Source organism: Anser cygnoides, chromosome 3 (genome assembly GCF_040182565.1).
Source record: "Anser cygnoides isolate HZ-2024a breed goose chromosome 3, Taihu_goose_T2T_genome, whole genome shotgun sequence".
NCBI lineage: Eukaryota > Metazoa > Chordata > Aves > Anseriformes > Anatidae > Anser > Anser cygnoides.
In genome coordinates, this window is record NC_089875.1 from 62755276 (window position 1) to 62762763 (window position 7488).

At 37.8% G+C, this 7488-nt stretch overlaps 1 long non-coding RNA gene across 4 annotated transcripts in view; it reads left to right on the forward strand.

The window, feature by feature from the left end:
• Positions 1 to 7122, forward strand: part of LOC106032438 (uncharacterized) — a 60448-nt gene extending 53326 nt beyond the window's left edge. Inside the window, exons 4-8 of one of the 4 annotated variants that reach the window (XR_010830381.1) lie at positions 1318 to 1449; positions 4401 to 4519; positions 5069 to 5199; positions 5708 to 5834; positions 6039 to 7120. This is a non-coding gene — a long non-coding RNA (uncharacterized lncRNA). Of the gene's footprint in view, positions 1 to 1317; positions 1450 to 4400; positions 5200 to 5707; positions 5835 to 6038 lie in introns of all 4 variants that reach the window. The other 3 variants (XR_010830382.1, XR_010830380.1, XR_010830383.1) reach the window with 3 other exon arrangements.
• The last annotated feature ends 366 nt before the right edge of the window (positions 7123 to 7488 follow it).

Sequence of the window (7488 nt, forward strand, 5' to 3'; positions counted from 1 at the left end):
AAACAGTCAATCAGTAGCTCATTTTCCCAAATACTAATGTTCACATCCATTTTACATTTCTTTTTTTCATGAAATAGCCAATAATCTTTTAAATGTTATTCTTATTTTCCTTCTAAAATTTTCAGAATTCAGTTTGCATCTGGAAAAAATCATTTTTGGCAGGAAGAAATGTAAAAGAATTTTGGAGATAATTTCAGGAGCTCTGTTGACAAATATTTCATACAATGTTATGGGGAAGTAAAATGGGTCATTTAAGTCCTAAGAAATTGGGAACAACTTTAAAACTGTTATTTTCCATTAAATACTCAAGGAGCACTAGCAGGCATGCAGGAGGTACATTCTGTTCCCAAAGTTTAAGTAAGTCAAATCACCACTCTGTGATTATTTCTTCTCCTATCTCTTGCCTGCTTTTTCAATAAGGATCACATGCCTTAAGACGGGACTTGGTCATGGTGAATTTATACAACATCTGTCCCAGAAAAAAAAAAAATATATATATATATATATAAAATGCAATCCAAGAATACCAGAACAATAGAGTGATAAAGACACCTTTTAATAGTTCCTCCACATGCTAAATGTCAGGTGTTCAGTTCCAAAGATAAAAACAACACATTTCCATTGGCTATAATTGTAGTGCAGTTGTCCTCATCACACATTTCTGAGATCCCTGTAGAGGGAGAATCATGGAGCTATATGCAGAAAATACCCTGTGTCTTAGTAAATACCTTGTTGTAAACTGTTTTATTTGTGAAAAGCAGATGTGTTTTTCACAACCGGCAGTGTGGAAGATACCTAGGCAGGAGGTGGAATTTCTTCGGGATTAATCAACCCACTAGGAAAAAAAGAAGTGGCTTTCAGAAGATGACATCAGAGTAGGCAGCAAGATAAGATCACATGAGAAAACAGGCATTTTGCTGCATTTTCTGAAGGACGTATCTGTGCAGAAAGCAATTTGAGGAGGATGAGCTTCCAGATGACAAAAAGAAAAAGGTGGGATACTGATCTCTTCATTGCCAGTAAGAGAACAGAAAATGGCCAAAAACAATTGGAAATACTCATGTTAATGGACTGCAAACCTTGAGAGCATTTTGTAGCCTACTATTCATCTAAAGAATAATTGTATTTGTTTTGTCTCATTGGTATCTGTGCCAATTTTAGCTGAAAACAGTCCAGATAAGAGAGGGAAGCTCATATCTAGTACTTATAGCTGTCCTTCTTAAGGACAGAACAGCAAAAACAAGAAAAAAAAAAAGATAAATTCTGTCAGCAAGATTTTTATTTATTTATTTATGGACTTGTTTGTTTGTTCCACAGGTGCTACTCAGTGTACCCATGTCTCATCATCAGAAAAATACAATAATAATAATAATAAAAAAAAGACTCCTACTGAAGGAAAATAATATTTTTTTTCTTTCTCAGTAGGAGATTTTCTATGAGACCAGCCAGGTAAGTGGGACTTTTTGTTTTTCCCACAGTATTGTGCTTTGCTTCCCTTTGACAGGAAATGTTGACTTCTGTAGTAGGAATATAACTTTCTTTGGAAATTGTAATGTAACTAGAGTCTTGAATCAGGTTTTGTTTAAATTAATGTAAATCTAAAATAATATCAGAAATAAAAGTCTGGAAAAACATACAGAAAACAATCATGTTTTCTACAGTTTGGAAGTCTCTCTCCATCACTTGTTATTTACCTATGGTATTTATGTCATGTGTAGTAACCTGAGGTATAAATCAACAACAGATACTACTTTTTAAATCCATGCATAGGGACTTGGCTTAGTAATCTTGATGGTAGCGTCTCTAAAACATTCGCCATCTCCATAAACTAAACGTGTGATTAAAATACAGGATCTACAAATATCAACAAGTAATCATGTTCAAATAAAAGTAACAAAATACTAGCACTAGATTTACCAAGACTTAATAGTAGCATTTGTAGCATAGAAAGCTGATATTTTTTCCACGGCCAGACAACTACAGTGTGTACTGGACGTCTGTCTAACCAGCACTATTTCTAAGAGAGGATATAGTCTCACCTTAAAACTTTTCAGTGGGGATATATCAAGAAAATTTCTCAGGTGTTCCAGTCACACGATGCTGTGAGAATATCTTTCTTGGCAGTCTGGAAACACAAACAAGAAAGTATTTATGAGAGAATAGGATAGCTGCTCTTGTTTTTTAAATTCTCTCTACTACACATGACCAGTTTCCAATGTGTGAAGCCAGCAGCAGACACTATAGGAGTAACTGTACTCTACAGAAACACAAAGGAAAGATCCCAGGTGCTAAAGTGGTCATAATGGAAACCAGAAACACTCATATTCTCAGATGTGCTATGATCTCTAGCTGAGATAGCATCTCCAACACAGCAAACAGCTCAATTATGAAACCAAGGAAACTTCTTAAATTGATGCATCAGCTTGTCAAAGATTTGCTTTCATATGTTATGCTGGTCATTACTTTCATTATACATGGTCAGTATTTTTATTATATACTCTTTTTTTTTTTTTTTTCCCCAGGGCCTATGCAAGGTGTTCCACCTATTGTTATTTGGGACACTTTATCATACATTTTAAACTAATACATTTGACATATTTTTCACTAGTCACTGAAAGAGATCAGTAAAGATCAGTAACATGGAAGGCACCTCTTTATTGTAAAAATAAGTGAAGATACCCCAAGCACTAGAAAATCGTACTCAAAAATTGGGCTTGGCTTCTCCACGCTACCTTGAAGTTCCCTCTCACGTGCTTTTATACCTCTTGAGCCTCCTTGGAGGCCCTTCTTCTCCCTTCATCCTTACTGGAAGCAAGGTAACATTTTTCTGCAAGTTCCCAGCAGCTAATTTTTTAGCATGATTCCTGCTTCTGTTTTCATGTGACAGCTATTCTCCACTCTGCTTGTGTACACCATGGGCATGCCACAGGTGAATTTACACTTGTAACAGTTCCTGAAGTACATGGGGCTTAATTAGTTCTCTGTTTGGAGCCCCCAACAGGACAGAGCACATTAATGAATCATCTCAAGGTGTCCAATGCACCTATCCTCTAACTAAGGCTGGACAAATCCTGTGTGTGAAGCAAACCTGAAATAGAAAGACAGCAAGGCAAGCCCACACAACCCTCTAGGAATGTATGACCATGGTCAACCATTTCCTTTGAATTTAAGGAAAACTTTTCTCCTCTTTCTGTATGGTTCTGAAAAATCAGGTAGCTTTATGAGATTTTTTTTTTTCTTGGGGGGGGGGGGGGAAGGGGAGGAGACTAATCTCCAGAAAGAATTTAATATAATATTTTCAGTGTTTTATTAATGAATAATAAAATACTGAATATTTTGAAAATAACAAAATACTGAAGCAGTCCTTTTTCTATTCTTTCTAACTGACAGTTTTTTTATACTTATACACTAAGGTTAATGTGTCTGAGATCAGGTTATTTTTTTGTTGTTATTGTCATTAGTTGGCTATCACTTCCTTTTGTCTATAGCCTCTATCCAATTTGCTTTTATCCCAGCTGTGCTCACTGATCAGATGTTCACCGTTAGTGTTTTCTCAGCCGACTCAAGCAGAGGTGTGTGGGGTCACGTTAAACATGCTTGCTCTGGTCCACTTCTCTTTACCCAGGAGAAGGAGTTCAGATGACCAATCTGTGACACAACCTAAAACACAGAAACTAGCTTCATGTTCAAAAAAGCTGGCTCAGCTCATGAATTTATTTTAGCATGTTAAATATATTATGCTGATGTTCATTCATGGAGGATGTGTTAAGTTGCCTCCAGAGTTTCAAGTTGAAAGTTATATAAAGCTCATATTTCTAGGTACTTCTCTCTCTTTCACACACACGCACAATGTATTTAATGTAATTACCAAAAAGAGAAAGAGTAAAAACCACACCTCTGGACAGAATTTAGTGCAGTTAGACTAGAGGTGAATTTGGACCTGATTTCTCTGGGGAAAACCGGTGATCAGCAGACAGAGTGTGCTCCGTGGATGATTTCTGTGATGTTTCACTACACAGGCAGGCTATACAGACCAGAATGAAATTCCTGTTTAAAGACTAATATCAAATTCTATTGTATTCTATGAAAAAGGTGATGTTTTCTGCAAAATATTCTTAAAATATAGAAAATTTAGTAGAAAACATGATACTAAAAAAATCCCATTTTTATTAAGCAATTTAAGCATTTGTGTAAGTCATGCATATGCAATATGTATACAAAATTTATCATGCGTATATTCTGATAGAGGCAGATAGTGCTTTCTTCTTTAAAATAATTTGTCTGACATTTCTGAAATGCCAGAATGTTAAAAAGTGTTGCTGTTATCTGATGAGCCAGGGAAAGTAGTAAGTAGATGCAATGCCCTTCTAACTGTTGATCACATTTATTTTGTGCACAAGGTAGAAAGAAACCTGTTTTCAAAATATGATAACAGCTTTGGAATGGAGTTCCACTGCTAGTTGTGCTTACTGTCTGAAAAAGGTTTTCAGTCCATTTGATGTAACGATAATAGTCAAAGGTAGGAAACCATTTTTCTCTCTCCTAAATATGTCTTAGCACCAGCATGATTTTAACAAGACAGCTCTTCGTTTTTATTTCTTTCACTCATTCCTTGGGTTTGTTGCCAAGAGCAACACAAAGAATGCACCAGGGTGTCATAATAATCCTCCATTAAATCCCTAGTATTTAAATTTTAATGCTATAATTCAACAGCTGACAAAAGCCCATTGAGCAGGTCTAAGGAGAGGAAAAGAGCCGGTCCCATTTTCTCAGGGGGTGATGCTATAGCAACATGGAATGAATTTGGGGTCAGGGAACAAGCTGTCTCCAAGCTTTGTTTGCATTTCCTGGCTAAAAGTAGAATCTGGTGTTATAAATTTTACCAAAATAAGTGGTTATTTGGAGCTACATGAAGATAGTTCAGTCTGTAAAAACCTTTGCCTTGTAAAAAAAGAGTGGAGACAACAAAACCAGCAGCCAGAAAGACAACAACAGACTATTTTAGAAAGTGCCAGCCTAAGAATTATTTCAGAGTTCTTCTTCCTCCTCTGGTTTCCCTACCTTCCAGTGTGAATCCTGCACCAGAACTTGAAATGATGCAACACACTAATACATTTTAAAGGATAACACAAAGACAGCAAAGTCAATAACTGCGGCACAGAGACCTCTTACAATCATCAAAGACCCAGGGAAAGTCTGGTATGTCATTTGTTATGCTTAGCTGTCCCTACACTGAAGGCTTTTGTGCTCTGTGGAATGTTGTTCTGTGGAGACAAATGAATACACCTGGAAGACAATTGCCCATTGTGTGCAGTGCTGCTCATCGGGCACAGCACAGCCGCCGCTGCCTCCCCACTCCCTTCTCAAAACCCCCAGCTTTACGCAGGTCTGAAGTCTTGGGGTGGCTGCTCTCAATTTGGGTTTCGGTTGGGGTTAAAGCTCAGGGTGTACATAACACAGTATACTGGCAATTTCTATTTCTTTTTCACTGTACTGTGAAGTATATTTTAAAGAAGAGTGTTGATGCATTAAAACAACAACAACAACAAAGCAAACGTTCATTAGATATAGTGATATAGAGGTATAAAAGGTCAGATATAATGATATGCAATTCTCTGGGTGTGGAAACAGATTTTGACACTGAAAAAACTATAAATGCTTTATTGCGTTTGAAATCACCTAGCTTTTTTCTCTGTATCTCCACAAGGAAATCCATTGCCGACCTGCTGCTGGAGCCTGCTGCAAGGACCTCTCCCGGCTGGCGCTTTTGCTCAGGCTCTGAGATCAGGGACACGACAGCACAGGAAATATGGGTGTTAACAGCCTGATGTAAGGTGGGTGGAGAGTGTTTGGTAGGTGAAATGATGCAGATGGGATGGATGAGGGAGGAACTGATGTGACAGTAGGGTGGAGGAGCGAGATGGATGTTTTGGTGCCTTTGAGAGGTATGCGTATAGGAAAGGGCAGGATGAGTAGAAGCTGGCAGAGCAGTACTTCCTCTTGCAGCTGCTACATCTAATAGCTGCTTGTTCCCACAGGTGCTGGTGATAGATCACCAAGACACCTGGAGGAGGGTGGAGGCTGACTTGGACTGCAGTGCCTGCGCATCTCACTGATGGGGTGACATTTTCTGTCTTTTTTTGTATCCACCTGACTAGGTTTTGGTGCACAGTGAGTGTAATGTAGAAGCCTTCCTTCTTCCATCCTCACCATCCAGAGCTCAGTAACAAACTTTCTACAAGAAAAACAGAGTACCTAACGTCTTCCTCTGTGATTCCCAGCCTTTACTCTTGCATGCTTCTGAGTGGGGGAAGCCACTGAGAAGGCAGTGAACCACTTCTTTTCAGTGTATTGCTGTGACAAACCAGAATGTCCTCTGCTCTGTCAATTAAATCAGTATAACAAATAATTGTTGTGGGTTTGTGCTTTTTATTTTCTTCTTTACAAACTTGCATAAGCTTATATAGAGCACACTTGTATTAGAGATGCCACATGTAATGTATGTGCCTGTTGCTAGGCTCATTTGAAATAGTACATCCATTTCTGATCTGCATAGTGTATGCATCCATTTTCTGCTCACTATTATCCCGATATTATTAAGCTGCTCATTCACAGCCCTTTAAGAACAGAGCACCTCATGCCTGCATTTTCTTTCCCATGTGTCTGAATTGCTTTCTAGTTTAGATTTGCTGTATCTATGATGAACTGATTTTATGAAAATTCCATTCTTTCACCCTATAAAGAACTGGTTTTCAATAGAAAAGCTGTGAGCACTGGAGTCCCACTCCAAAAGAGTTCAGCTCACTTGACTTTGGGGTCTTTAGAGCAGGAATGATTCCTGTCACCCTGCTAGAACTAAAAGGGAAGCAGTTCATGTGCAAACAGATTTCCATCATTACTCTGTGAAGAATCCCACTGGGAGAATAAAGAGTAGCCATAGGAGAAAATTTTTGCAGTAATGGCATGTCATTCCCTTGACCCTCTGCTGATGTGTTTGCTTCTGTTATAGCCGAGGCAAGAAATATGACATTTTATTGTCTAAGATTTCCAGGCAAGCATTCCTGAATGGGGTGCAGTTTTCATTGGGTAATAATCTCCAGGACCATCCAAGAGAAGAGAAGAAACTTCACTGTCATAATTTTAAAGACTGGCAAACTATAAATTGTGAAGATCCTTTGTTAGCTTTTTTTTTTTTATGTCCTCTGTGTGACTGAACTGATTTACATGTTGAGCTTATTGGATTTGTATATTATCCACACAGATTCTGATACTTTCAAGCAATGATGATTAGAGGCAGGATTTAGGAAGGTTTACCAATGCTTTGGAAGACCATTTCTTTTCTGGAATTGTGGATTCTGTGGATAAAATAAAAATCTGACAGATTGAATTAGGAGTTCCTGATCTTTCACAGCAGTCAACTCTTGTTCTGAAAAAAAAAAAAAAAAAAGAGCTTTTATTGCTTTTATTTCTTTCCCTTGCTGCATCTTG